Genomic DNA, 15,414 nt, shown 5'->3' with positions numbered 1-15,414 from the left:
CATTGCTCTAACCTTTTTTTAAAAATGTGTCTATACAGTGGAAAAGAACATAAAGGAGCAGAACCTTTTTTAAGTGATAATTTAATAATCAGTAATTATAATAATGAAATCTTATGGTTACAAAACACCTTTTGCCCAAACAGTTCCAGTTTTTAGCCATGTTATGTCATTATCTTGGTAGATTACAGATTAAGTTTTTGAGGAGGTAGACCAAGGGAAAAACCTGGATTCTATTTTCACAAATCATAAACTTGGACAAGTGAGCTTACATTTGAATTTCCACATCTAAATCAGATTTACCTGTATGGACCTTTTCTAAAGAGAAGATACCAGTGTCTTTATTCTTTCAGAGATACATCTTTCTCAGAATAAAGAAGCCAGATCCCCATAGTACAGGAAGGAGGGATGAGTGGGTCTTTTGGACAATTTAGGTCCAAAGAACACAGCCAAAATTCAAATATAAATGAACTTTAATCCCATTTCCTTTTGTTTTTTTTTGGTTCATCTGTTTATATCCTGAACTTCTTTTCTTAAACAGTTATTACTTTGACTTTATTTTTTTAATGACAAGATTTAAAGTACTGTTGGTTAAGGGTGAATCCCCAGTTGATGTGGCAGCTCCCTTGGCACCCCCCCCCCCAAGCTAAATCAATCTTGATAAAAGCACAGGGTCCAAAACAGTGGAGAGGTCAGTCCCTTTGATGCTGTCTGCTTGAGTCACAGTGTACCCGGAGTAGTTTATGTTTGAGTCCTATATGTATTTGTATATGGACACGTCTTCTCTACTAGAATGTTTTTGCTTTTTTCTTGTGTTGCCTGTACTTAGTGAAGTCCCTGGCTTCTAGGAAAGATTTAATAAATGCTTGTAGATTGATTGAATGCATTCCCTTTGGGGTGTCATTTTGGAAAGGAAATAGCAACCTAGGGTATATACAGAATCAGCTGAGGGAATCAAGGATGTTGAGTAGAAGACCTGGTAATGGGAGTAGGGGATGTTCCCTCCCCATCCCCATGCAGATTAATTGCCAGCAGACACTTGGAAAAGCCATTACTTTTATTTTGTATGGGCTTAGAAAGCAGAATTTGGAGCAACAGGTGACAGTTGTAGACAAGCACATTTTGGCTTGATGTAAGAAAAATCTTCCTAATAAAACTATGTCACAGTAATATGATGGTAGACTGCTTTGGGAAGTAGTGATTTGCCCCTCCTTCGAGGGTTGGACCATTAAGAACACACTAATAGAGAGGACATTACTGTTTAGGTACGGGTTAGAAGTGATCTCTGGAGCCTCTTCTCTCAAATGGGAATTTGTGAAATAAGATAATGATTTATAAGCTAATAAATTCAAAAAAACTCAAAAATTAGACTCAGATTTGAAGCAGCCTAAATAGCAATGTCTACCAGTCCTTGTTTTGTTGGTTACCTTCTAGTGAAGGTGGCAAAGAAGATAGATCTGAGTTCAAATTCAGTCTCAGACACTTGACACTAGCGCTGGGACTTTGGGCAAGTTGCTTCACCCTGACTGCCTCACATTCAGTTGTCTTTGGTTTTTGCAAGGCAATGAGGTTAAGTGACTTGCCTAAGGTTACACAGCTAGGTAATAAGTGTCTGAGGGCAGATTTGAACTCAGATCCTCCTGACTCCAGGGCCAGTGCTCTATCCACTTAGCCACCTAGCTGCCCCATCTCCAGTGATCCTGTCTCCTATCTGGCCACTGGACCCAGATGGTTCCAGAGGAGAAAGTGAGAATGATGACTGGGCACAGCAGCCCCTCCCTCAAATTCAGTTCATCTGCTTGTCACAGTATCAACTCCCTGATGTGGTCTTCTTCAAAAATGAGGGACAAACAGCAATACCTTCTAGTGATGAATGGACTGCTTCATGTTCAAAGGTGTGTATTTGAAGTGGACCAGAAGGGTGGGGTTGGAAAGACCTAAAATCCTTCTCCGACTACCTACGGGACAGTTCTGTTTGGAGGGCCCCCCCTGAAGCTGCCCCTCTCCTCCCAGGCAGCCCCCCCCCCTCACTTGCTTCCCTACCTTGGAAACTTGGTCTTATTTTTGGCTCCTCTGTCTCTGCTATTACTCACATCCAGTTAGTTCCTGAACCCTATCAGTTTCTCCCTCAGTAACAGGGATTGGATTTGTCTTTTTTTCTATTTCCATGGCACCACCTTAGTAACTGACTGTCATTACCTGAATTTCTAACAAGTCTTCCTACCTCTGTTCTCTTCTTTCTCCCATTTTATCCTGTACTCTGCTGGTAAACTAATCTCCCTTCTGCATTTATATGATAAAACCATTTCTTCAGCACCTTCCTTTTACTAATGGTTAAACTTCAGACTCCTTACTGTGGCCTTCAGGGCCTCCCCTGGAGACACCTATTTGCAGACACTGGACAGTGTGCTGGACTTTGAGTCAATACTGGATTTCGATCTGGCTCAGCCACTTATTCAGGGAGTGACTTTGGGCAAGCTCCTTCACCTCTCAGTGCCTCAGTTTCCTCATCTGTAAAATGAGAGGTTAGGGTTAGGCCTTCAGGTTTCCTTCCAGCTCTAAATCCATGATTCTACTTTCCAGTCTTCTCTTTTGTTCTGCTCCCAGGTATGTCATTATGCTGAACTGGATTGCTGACTGTCCCTTGTACATTCTCCTGCTTGCCATACCTAGTTTTTCTTCACACATGATTCCCAAGCCTAAACTGCCCTACTCCTCTCCCTCAGCCCTTTGAATTCCCACAAGCCCTTTCAGGTCCAGGGCTACCCATTCAATCATTACTCTCCTTTTCTGCCTCCCACTTTCCCCCTATATTAGACCCCTGAACCCCAAGGACTTTCCCTAAGTCCTCAGTACCATCAGGAACTGCCCCCAAGAGGGACTCCTCTAATCTAAACTTGCTCTCTTGGCACAGGGACCCAGTGGGTTCTTAACGACTGTTGAATGTGAATGACCCACCCAGGTTAGTATTAGAGAGGCTTCCCTTCTCTCCTTCCTGTTAAGAAATGCAATCATTATACAGCCATAAATAGTTTTGAACTGTAAATTAAATTCAAACACCCTTTACTTCTCTTAATTAACTTTATTTTTTCCCTGTTTTTTGCTTCTTGTTTTTTCTTTTCCCTCCAGAAGACATCAGCCATCTCTCTCCACCTCCCCCGCTTTCCCATCTGTCCTTCCCTCCTGGCTAGGAGAGATTTTTTTTTTCTTTTTGCTTTATATTTAATTTAATTAATCGAGTTGAATCACAAATGGTGAAAGAGTTGACATTCAGCTTCAGCAGATAGTTAAAGGAGAGTTCTGGGCTGCCCCTTTTATGCTGGGCAGAGAAAAGTTGTGTTGTCTGGCTGTTATTGGGCTGCTACTTGTGGGAAGCCCATCTGTGGCCAGGGCAGATGAACCGTGGAGGGGGTCCTTCCTATGATGATGCCATCCCTCTAGGAAGGGGGAAAGAAGTGAAGGGAAAATTCCTTAGAGTGAAATCATTGATTGATTGAAATGTCTGGTATCTGAGAAGAGAATGTTGGGGGGTTAGTATCCAATTTAATTACTGAGACTTTTGAAGAATCAAATTACCTTAAGTTTCCTTTCTGAATTATGGAGTGGACTGCAAATACTCTATCTCTCTAATTCTCAAAACTAAAGGACTGTAAGAATCCCATGCGTTATGATCATCAAGATCCCATCAGAAATGAAAGGAATAAAGAGAAAAAGCTATGTTTTGTGTACCAAACACTTCTAGCTATCAGACTTGATAGTTTCTCATGCCTTTATAAAATCCTTTAGGCCTACAGTGGTGACAAGAGAAGACTGGAGAGAGGATTGATACCTCAGAGACCAAAAGATGTTTATCCTTCTGTCATACTGCCAGTTAGTAGCACGAGAGATGTTCACCCTTAAGTCACTCTGCTAGTGAGTAGCAGTACCAGAATAGAACCCAGACCTTCTGAGACTCCCTTGACTCCTATTTTTCTTCATGTAGTACATGAATTCCATTGATATTCTCACGTTGATAATCAAATACAATAGAAAGATCCCAACAGAAATGATAGGAATAAGGAAAAAAAGCCCAGCTCCATTGGATGAAGCTGTTAGAGACCATGTGATGGTCTTCACTCACTTGTTCTTGGTGTGTTCATGCCTAAGACCCTCAGCAGCTTATTGAAGAATCTTGCCTAGAAACACAACACCCAGGTGAGCACAGACACTGGGAAAACCCTCCAGGTCACTTAACTCCTGTCTTCTGTCAACCCAGTCTGTTTGATAGAGAGGTCTGACCCAGAGACCTGGGTTCCCCTACTCTTTAGAGATGGGGAGAGATCTTAAGAGCCATTAGTAGTCCTTGCTAGCTCTTTGCTTTTTGCTCTTTTACCAGGATTATCCTGTTCTCCTGATTATGTTAATAAGAACTTAATTTTACCCATTGCCTAAGGTGATCCACATATAATAAGTCAGAGGTTATGTAAGAGTGGCTTTAAATGGAACATTTTTACGTGAGTATCCCTGAAATAATTCTGAGGTAAAAAAAAAAATCAAACTCTGCTGCCTTGGGTATTTACTTTGAAATATCCTCTGTTCCAGTTTTCTAGGCCTGAAGTGTTAGGAAAATATGAAGAACAGTGCAGTTTCCAAGTAGAGTGGTAGGAACACTCTTGTATGTAAAATATATCTTCTTTCTATTACCATAGTGTGGATATCAATGGAATTCATGTACTTATAGAAGAGTCATCAGGAGCCAAGGGAGTCTTAAGAAGTGGGTTCTAGTGTGATACTGCTGCTATCCAGCCGTGGGACTAAAGGATGGACTTCTAGGGCTGCTACCCAGCAGTGGGACTGAAGAATTTATTTCTCTAGTGCTGTTTCCCATTTGTCAAATAAGGACATTGAACTATATGATATTTTTGACTGTTTTCATTTATCAAAAAATGAGTGTCAAGAATTTTATGTATATTATAACTGTGAATTTCAATAATCAGATCAATTCATATTGAAAAATACCACATTCTAAAAAGTGGTTGACATTTTTCTTTTGTTTTAAAAATATAATAAGGTAAAAATCAAAACATACATCCACACACATATATACATTTACATATATAAATAGGCTCATACACATGAAATTCTCTGGTGTGTCTATATTTATTTGCTCTTTGTTGAGGTCTCTTCCAGCTTTTATGATTTTCCCTGCATCTGGGTAAAACAAACCAAGGGTCATTATTGTCTTCTCCATGAAATGACCCTGTTTCTTAAGTTGGGCTGTAGTAGACTTCTAAGTGGAGACTTTTGTTCTACTCACCCCATGAATTGTTTTATATTAATAGCATCATGAACTAACCCTGGGCAGAGCCAAACCTCTCTTTGAGTTCATAAGTGCATTCACATTAGCGCTGACCTTGTGCTAGATTGTGGTCTAGACCCTGGGAATGCCGAACCAAAACACTCCCTGGTCTGAGGAGCTAGTGTTAAGTTGGACGGTAATGAAGCTAACTTTTATGTGGCTCTTACTCAGTGCTAAGCCCTTTATAAATATTCTCTTATTTAATTTTTCCCAGTTTTTGGCCTCAAGTTAGTTGAGGAAGAGGATAAGGATCAGGAGAGGGTCCTTTTTTTGTTTTGTATTCCTAGTTGCCAATCTGAGGTCTGGTGCAGAGTAGGGTCTCTTAGGAGGAATTGATAACCGATCTCCCTACACTGTGAAATAATAGCCCCCACGACAAAAGGGCTTGGATCACCTAGATGAATGTGGTTAGTCAATGATGCCTGTCCAGGCTATTCAGAAAGTTTGGGGTTATTGTACCTGTGTCTCCTCTTTCATGGCCCTTTGCTGTCATTGCTCTCTCTGCTGGATAGTTGAGACCTTCACAGTAGCAGTCAGTTTCTTTAGAACAAATTCTGCAAATGTTTAAGACCCAGACACTAGATCAAGGAACCCAGGACTGTATGAAAGAGATGAAATGATTATATTTTGTCCTGACATTTATTTTTCATAGACTGTTATGCTAATAATTCAAAGGCATTAGATTCCCACCCCCCTTCCCCTGTCTCCCCAACTGTATGTGTTTTAAATTTGTTTAAACCATGGTAATTACTTATTGTAGAATATAATAGGTCTAGTTTGTGGATGGACCAGGAAAGGGATCATTCCTTAGAGTAACTATAGTTCCTAGGCTTGTGAAATCACTGATCTAAAGCCAGAAGGGCCTTCAGAGGCTGTCTAGTCCCAGCTTCTAATTTTTTAGATGAGACGGAGGCCAAGGTTTCTCAACAGAGGCAACAAGGGCTGGGCCCTTTGGCTCCAAATCCAATGCTTTTCTCACTATACCATTTGCCCCATATTTTCTAAGGCTTAGCTTAGGAGGCAGAAAAAGTCCTTGAAAAGTAGAAGGGTATGGAGAGCCTGGCTTTCATGAGGTACCTGGCATCAAGTCTTAAGTACTCATAAGAAAGAGTTCGCAACTAAATAAGCTTCCTTTCCTTCTTTGAAGAACAACTTGCATTATTATTGAAATTTAGGACTTCAGTTGGGGAAGTGGTAGAAAATCCCCAGACTGATTTCACTAATGTGTCCTAGGGGCACAAGGATTTAAAAAAAGAAAAAAGGTGGGACTTGACTGTAGCGAGGCCCCTACCTCTTTTCCTTCCTTTCTCTCCTATCCCCTTCTTTAATCCCAAATTGGCAGATGGGTAGAAGAGAGCAGTGGAAGGAGAACATCTTCACAGTTTGGAGACAAGTATCTCCAGAGAAGAACTTGAGCACTTCCCTTTCTCATTTCTTTGTCATGTTCTTAAGGCTGTTAATGTGGTATTAATGTATAGTGTGGAACTCGATTCTCTCCACGGCATCTGAAAACCCCTTGGCTTCATCTCCCATATGTTCCTACTTTAGTCTCAGATGAAGAATGACCCTTCTCCTTGTAGCTTGATCTCATCCCCTTCTGTCAGTCATCTTTGCCCCACAACTATCTTCCCCACCAATTTCTAGCTCTTTTTCTTTGCTGCTGCATACACATACTCAGAGCTCCTCCCTCCTAAGAAAACCTTTACTTCTACTCCCATGCACAGTGTCCTCTAGGACTTGTCTTTACAGAGAGAGACTTATAGAAAGAGGTGCCTACTTTCCACTTCTTCACCCCTCACTCCTGGCTTCCAACCTTATCACTCTGCTGAAGCTGCTTTCTCCAGTCCCTTGTGAACTCTTCTTTCTCAGGTCCACAACCTACCTTTGGCCTTCTCGCCCTCTTCAGAGTGGCCATCTTTGACTCTTGCCCAGGCTCTTTTTCCAGGTACACTGACCTCTCTGGTTTCTGGGATGCTGTTCGTGGCTCTCCTTCTCCTGGATGACTTCTCCATCATTAGCTAGACCACCCCCTCCCTTACCCCTTGGGTTACTTCCAAGACTTGGGCCTGGGCCCTTCTCTCTGTCTACACCCTCTCAGTGGCATCATTAGATCCCATGAGTTTAATGATCACCAGACAACTCCTTGTCCTTGTCTTTCTCCAGAGCTTTAGCTCCACAGCACCAACTAACTGCTCCCCCCTCCCTCACTTTGACATGAATGTCCTTTGGGCATCTATAACATAACATGCCCCAAACTGAACTGATCTCTTCCCCAGACTTCCCGTCCTTCAGACCTCTTGATTTCTGCCCAAAGCTCCACCCGCCCCCCCAGTCACCATGGTTGGCAGCCTTGGCGTTATTCTCTACTGCTCATTCTCTTTCACCTCCACCACCTTTCAGATCTGTTTCCTCTTCAGCCAAAGGGACCTGCCAGAATTCTGGGCCTCATTGCTTCTTTCCAGGGTAACATCAAAAGACCTTCACATAGCTGTCACTTCCTACCTAAGAAATGCCATCTACTGTGAAACGAAAAGAAAGCAAAATTTCATATAGTCCAGTATTGTGAAAGCAAAGGCCTATTTCTTAGGTTTGCTACAAGTAGCTCCTGACTGGAATGCCAACCCCTTTTCGAGCTGGCTCCATGTATTCAGCCTATTCAGGGTTAGTCGATGTTATTGTCCTTTTCTGATCATGGCTTGGCCATGTTGCCTTCTTGTGGTGCCTTCCATTTGAGCCTCCAGCTCCAGGCTCCTGGCCTTTGCCCAGCTCTCCTGCCTCATCTGGGATCTGCTCCCCTCTGGCAGTCTCCTTCCCCTCTCCAGCCTCCCGAGTCTTTCCTGACCCTCCCCTCCTAATTTTGTTGTATTTATCATGTTTATATTGCGTTTTTGCTGCTAGGTGAACATGGTCTCTCTCTCTCCTTGTCAAGGACTGATGTTTGTAGGCTCTTAAGAACTGTTTGCAGATTGACTAAATGATTGCTTTGTTTTTAAGCATTAGAAAAGTTTAGGTCCTCCAAGGAGCTCCTAAGACTTCCATCTGAAATGTGGTTTTGTTGTTTGTTTGTTTTTAGTTTTTTTGCAAGGCAATGGGGGTTAAGTGGCTTGCTCAAGGCCACACAGCTAGGTTATTATTAAGTGTCTGAGGCTGGATTTGAACTCAGGGACTCCTGACTCCATGGCCCGTGCTCTAGCCACTGTGCCACCTAACTGCCCTGAAATAAGTTTTGAATGTCACCTGCTATCAGCTGATCCTTTAGAACTTGTACAGTTCTGATAGCCCAAAAAACTCATGTCAAAACTGTGTTGTATCTAAGTATTGTTCTTATTCCTATTCTTGTTTTAGGATTGGGAACTCTAGTCCCTTGTTGGGAAACAAGGCATTAGCTAGTTTCCTTTCTTGCTATCTTATGTTAGATTAAAAATTAATTTAATGAAATGTTAATACTCACTATCCAACCAAAATGTTTTAATCTCTTTTGACTGGAAGATGAACACTGGTTTGCAATTTCTTATCTTGAGACTCCCCATCTGGCTGGTCTTGGAAATAAGTTCATTTTTTAGCAGCATAGTAACTGGCAATTAGAGTTCTAGAAATGCCAATTTTAATCAAAACTTCGATTTCAAAGATAGAAAAACTTAAATGAACCGTAGACTGCTTTTCCATTTTATTCACTTAGATGTTTTTAAAAAAGCAATTTAAATAATTCACAGAGAGGATTAAGATGTCCCAGTAATGGTAAGAAAACAGCTTAGATTCCTAAATGCAGTCATTCTTACTCTGAAGACTCTGACACACACATCTTTACTATTATTGTTGTCTATAACATCCTATCTTCTTTATATGTATTAAGACCCTAGAACACCCTCTGTTCTTACTCTCTCAGAAATTTTACAAAATAAAAAAAATTGCTAACTGAATTTGTGTGTCCTAATAGTCAGTAGATTGATAACAAATTAATAAATATGAACCAGATAATTAAAACTAGTTAACTAATGTCATTAGATTTTTAAAAAAGTATCTTGTATTTTATTATCCTAAATCCTCCTTGGATAGAGTTCTTTAAAGTTCTGTTTTATTAAAGAATTGATTTCTTCAGAGTCAGAATCTTGAAAATAAATTTTAAAAATCATTAGAAGTAGAAAATTTTGTTTTCTAAAATGTGTATATGGTCTAGTTGCATTTACCGAATCCCATTCTGCTCTGTGATTAGTTACTTGTAGACCTGACTTTTTTTTTTATTTTTATTTTTTTATAGACCTTTACCTTCTTCTCTGGGACGTAGAAGCAAGCAATCTCCCTCTAAATATATTCAGGAGCTGGAGCAAGTGTTTCCTGTGGGACCACGGTCAGCAGTAGGTGATCTTCCCTGGTCACCTGCTCATTGGATAGAATAGCAGGAATCCAGGAAAAGAGGCAGATGATGGAGCTGAGTAGAAGGCCAAAAGGCTCTACCTCCAGAAAGGTAGCGTGATTGTTCCCACCCTGTCCTTGTTCATTCCTGTAACCCTGGCCCTGAAATTAGGTGTCCAGCTGCTGGGTCTGCTGTCAGATGAGTGATATGCAGATCCTCTTGTACCAGCATTTCTTCTCCACAGCCCACAAAATACTTTACCTCTCACCATGGAAAAAAAAAAAGTAGGAATGAAAGACAAAATACATTCAATTCAGTTCAGTTCAACTAATGTATACTAAAGATTTCTTACGTATAAGACTGAACTTGGTCTTAGGGATACAACTGAGTTACCTATCTCTAGGACCCTACACCTAGAACTTAGATGGGATCTTTTGGGTCTTTTTGTCCACTGCTCCCCTTTTACTGAAATCCCATATTCTCTCTGTGCTCTTTGGTGGGTGGAGGAGAGACTCCCTTCACTGGTACAGACTGCAGCATGATTCCAGGTAGTTCTTATTTATGTCTACCATAAATACTCCATAGAGGATTTCTTGCATAGGAAACTTCTCTGACATTTTTAATGTGGAAACTCTCCCTCAGGCTGTGGGTGATTTATCATTCTAGCTATAACCCACCTGATTTTCTAGCCAAATCTTTGTCATCTTTTTTCTACTTCTTGCATAGAATCCATTGTGGTTAATAGACTATAGCCTACTTGTATCCACCATGTTCTTTCTATTTTGGTTCCTCTTCCCAGCCACATAGCATCAATGGAATGCTATTGGATTTTGTTATAAAATGGACTTTTATGACATTGAGCATCTTGAAATCATTTAAAGGGCCTCTTAAATTCTTAAATGTAACCACGTCTTTTGTTCTAATTCAGTTTTGGGCATGGCTTATTGTGTAGCTTCATTGTATACATATTGTATACAATACATATCTTTGGGTTGTCTTTATAATTGCATATCATAAGGGCACTATGTCTTCAACTATTTTAGTTTTTCATTGTGGATAGCTAAATTGGTCTTTAAATGACCACAAATTTCATTGAATGGAATATTCTAGAGTTCTATGCAGTCAACTCAGTATTACACATAAATAGAAACTTTTAAAAATATTTCATTTTTCCCCAATTATATGTAAAAACAACCTTTTTTTTACATTCATTATTAAATTTTGAGTTTCAGATTCTGTAACTCACTGTCTTTTCCCTGACCCCTTCCTGAGATGGTAGGCAGTCTGATATGGGTTCTACATACATAAGCATGTAAAATGTTTCCATATTAGTCATTTTGTTACAGAAGAAAAACTTGAACAAAGCAAAAAAAGGAAGAAAATGAAAAATAGTATGCTTTGAATGCTGTCAATTCTTTCTCTGGAGATGAATAGCATTTTTCATCATGAGTCCCTTGGGATTATCTTGGATCATTATATTGCTGAGAATAACTAAGTCATTTACAATTCTTTATCATACAATATTGCTGTTACTGTGGACAATGCTTTCTGGTTCTGCTCTCTTCATTCTATGTTAGTTCATGTAATTCTTTCCAGGCTTTTCTGAAATCATCTTGCTTATCATTGGCACAACATATAATCATATATCACAACTAATTCCCTAATTGATGAGAATACTCTCAGTTTCCAATTTTTTATTACTAAAAGAATATGCTATAAATATTTTTGTACAAATATTTTTTTTCCTTATTCTATGATCTCTTTGGGATATAGACCTAATAGTAATATTACTGGATCAAAAGGTATGTACAGTTTGATTACCTTTGGGGCATAGTTCCATGTTGCTCTCCAGAGTAGTTGAATTGCTTACAACTTCATCTACAATGCATTAATATTCTGATTTCCCCACATTTCTTCCAATATTTATTACTTTACTTTATTTTTTTGTAAGTCAGTGGGGTTAAATGACTTGCCCAAGGTCACACAGCTAGGTAATTATTAAGTGACTGAGCCTGCATTTGAACTCAGGTTCTCCTGACATCAGTGTTATTCTATTCACTGAGCCACCGAGCTGCTCCCAGCTTTATTTTTTTTTTTTTTGGTCATATGAGCCAATCTGATAGGTGTAAAGTGGAATTTAAGAGCTGTTTTAAATTGTATTTCTCTAAGCAATAGAGATTTATTTAGTACATGTTTTCATGTGACTCTAGATAGCTTTGATTTCTTTCTCTGAAAATTGCTTAATTCATATCCCTTGTCCATCAATTGGGGAATGACTTTTATTCTTAAAAATTTGACTTAGTTCTCTTTATATTTGAGAAATTAGGTCTTTATCAGAGATACTTGCTTTACATTTTCCCCTCTTTCTGCTTTCCTTCTAATTTTGTTTGCATTGATTTTGTTTGTACAGAAACTTCTAAAATTTTATATGAGCAAAATGATCCATTTTCTATTTTTTAATGCACACTATATCTTGTTTGACCCCAAATTCTTCTCCTTTCCATAGATCTGACTGCTAAACTATTCCATGCTCTCTGAATTTGCTTCTAGTATCACCCATTATTTCTAAATCATGTACCCATTTTAACCTCATGCCTAGTTTGTGCCATCTTGTTTTCATAAATAGGAGCTTTTTATATAAGTTTTCTCACAACAGCAACAATAAAAAATTCCAACAAACTTTTCTCTGTGGTCCTATTTGTAATGAAATCTTGTCATGATGTCAATGTACAAACAAAAGTGAGTGTTATTCTTACAGAGAAAAAATGATTTTATTATTTTTATTTATTTATTTATTATTTTCATCATTTCAGTTCTAGTATTCTTTAGATGGTACAATTAGAATTTCTGAGATTACAGGATTTTGGATTTAGAGCTGGAAGAGATGAGGTTCTATGGTTTCTTAGGACTTTCCAAAGTGTAGAAGGAGGGGCTCGTAGTTCTTGGGAGCAGGCTACAGGACATTACAAATGAGGATACACATCAGAGACGTGGCGTAAGCAGTGGTGTGCTATTCAACTAGAACTGGGGGCCACTAAACCACACTTGATGAATTAGACAACTACATATTTTAATATATTTCTTTTAAAAAATACACCAGTACATTAAAATCAAATAGGAACTACATTTTAATTTTCTTTGGGTTACCCTTGGGAGTGTTATGGATCATGTGTTTGACTCATGGTATTGACAGAGGTACAATTAGAGAAATGGATGAATGGGAGAAAAAAGATAAGTCAGCAAGTCATGTGTGGATGAGGGAAGAATAATCACTGGACACTGAGTACTGTCGAGAGAAGGTTCCCTGCATGGAGGATAGACCTTCAGGTTGAGTGTATGAATATGGGACATGGATAAGACCCACATGGGAGAGGCTCCCATAGATGGATTACACCCTCCCTCTTTAGAAGGCATGTGATTATTCAGTTGTCTGATTCTCATGACCATAGTTTGCCAATACTATCCATGGGATTTTCATGGCAAAGATAAAGGAATAGTTGGCCATTAGAGACAGGAGATAATGGGACTTCACACTTGATCCTTACTAGCTGTGTGACCTTGAGCAAGTCACTTAACCCTGACTGCTTTGCATCTAGAGTCCAGTCATCCTAATCCATAATCTGTCTACTGGACCTACATGGTTCTGGAGGAAAAGGTGAGGCTGGTAATTTAGCACAGCCCTCCTTCAAATCCAGTTCACTTGCTTGTCATGGCATCACCAGACATGGTGTCATGGTCTTCTTTGAGAACAAAGGACAAACCTCATCATTTTTGATGTTCCCCTTTCCCCCCAAGGTTCAATCTATTTTTATTTAATCCAATTGAAAATGATGGTTGATGCTTAGAAGTTTGCACTCAAGAATGTGATCAACAGTGACCTTCTAGAATATTTCCTCCACTTTGATAGCTGATGGGAGGAGAAGACAGCCTTGTGGTATTAACAGAAGTATAGTCAGCAGAATGAAGGAAGTGAGAGTCCAGCTGTTGTCTGCCCTCCTCAGAGACAAACTTTAGAGGATTGGAATAAGTTCTGGATGCTCTAACTTTAGGAAGTCAAGAGTCTTCCCAGAGGAGAGTGATGGGGATAGTGAGTGACCTTAAGACCACAGAATCACAGTCACATGAGACTTAAAGTCAGGACCTCCTGACTCCAGAGCTATGCTCATTCCATAGGATTGAACTGCTTCCCTAGAGACAACTTCATTTACCATTGTAAATGCCTTTTCTTAGAGGTTTTCAGGTAGAGGTTAGAGGACCACTGAGCATGTTGGGAATTGGGGTTCATTATTCAGGGAGGTTGCCTCATGAGAACTAGATGATCAGAAAGTTCTCTTTCAGGTTTAAGTTTCTTTTTTATGTTATTTTATTTTTTCAATTACATGTAAAGAGTTTTTAACATTCACCTTTTGTAAGCTTTTCAGCTTTATATTTTTCTCCTTCCTTCCCCATGATAGCAAGTAATTTGATATATTTGTTTAATATATTTCCATATTAGTCATGTTGTGAAAGAAGAATCAGAACTAAAGGGAAGTTTCTAATTGTTAGCTTCCTTGTTAGTGGGGTTCAGGAAATTTTAGGAAACACAAGGATTGGAACTATCAGAGAGAGAGGAAAAGTGAATGAATATCTGAGCCATGGTCCTCATTTTGTAGAAGGGACTTGTTTCAAGATCATATAGATAATAAGTAGGAAAAAGTCAGGAGGCAAACCCAGATAATCTTTCACTTCCAAGACTGCCACTCTTTTTACTAATATCCCTCTGCCACTCCACAAATTGTATGTTCACTCCCTGGACACCAAGTGGAACACAATCTGCAATCATTCCATGGCCAAACCTCTAAATGTAGGTTGCTTAGTTTTTTCCCCTGCCTTTCTTTGTCACCTGCTTCCTCACTTCCAGATTGTAACCCACAGTGGTAAAGCCAGAATACCCAAGAGAGTCAAGTTGGATTTAGACAATGCGGACTTCCTTTGTCTGGGGCTATAGAGGGTTCCATTGGCTTATTTACTTCAAACAGATGCATGAGTTCCCTGGTTCCCATGTGGAGCCACATGATCCTGACTGGCCAGAATAACAAGAACTGACATTTATATATAGCCTTTAAGGTCTGGAAAGCACTTTACATAGATCTCACTTGTCTCATTTTATTAGGCAGCGAATATGGTACAGTGGGTGAAATGTAGGTTTGGAGTCAGGAAGCCCTGAATTCAAATCTGAACTCAGACACTAATTGGGTTATCCTGTATGCATTATTTAATCTCTATTTGTCTCAGTTTCCTCTTCTGGAAATTGGGGATAATGACACCTCCTACCTCCCAGGATTGTTGTAAAGATGAAATGAGATAACAGTGTTAGCTATTAGCGATCGTAGTATTAGCTATTATTATTATGATTTTCATAATGGCCCTGAGGGAAGGTGCTATTATCATGCTCATTTTACAATTGAGATACTATCTCTTAAGGCACCACTCTTCCTTTGTTGCTTTTTCAGTTGTTTCAGACTCTTCAAGATAGGCTTTAGGGTTTTCTTGGCAAAGTGACTGAAGTGATTTGTCTTTTCCACCTCATTTTACCAATGAGGAAACTAGGGCAAACAGGGGTGGTGGTGGGGGAAATGTCCAAGTTTAGACTGAGCTCAAGTCTGCCTGACTCCAGGTCCTGGTGTCTATCCACTTTGCCATCCAATTGCTTCCCCTTACTTTGAGGTTCATGTTATTCATATCT

General features: G+C 39.5%; 1 long non-coding RNA gene across 1 annotated transcript in view; it reads left to right on the top strand.

Moving 5' to 3' along the window:
- Positions 1-222: 222 nt before the first annotated feature.
- LOC141520644 (uncharacterized) overlaps positions 223-15,414 on the top strand; it is an 85,186-nt gene continuing 69,994 nt past the window's right edge. The window contains exons 1-2 of the long non-coding RNA XR_012477694.1: positions 223-1,892; positions 9,594-9,800. This is a non-coding gene — a long non-coding RNA (uncharacterized LOC141520644). The remainder of the gene's footprint in view (positions 1,893-9,593; positions 9,801-15,414) is intronic.

The sequence above is a fragment of the Macrotis lagotis genome, chromosome 4, assembly GCF_037893015.1.
Source record: "Macrotis lagotis isolate mMagLag1 chromosome 4, bilby.v1.9.chrom.fasta, whole genome shotgun sequence".
NCBI classification, from domain to species: domain Eukaryota; kingdom Metazoa; phylum Chordata; class Mammalia; order Peramelemorphia; family Peramelidae; genus Macrotis; species Macrotis lagotis.
The sequence above is the reverse complement of the archived record's forward strand: the minus strand, read 5'-3'. Positions and strand labels throughout refer to the sequence as shown.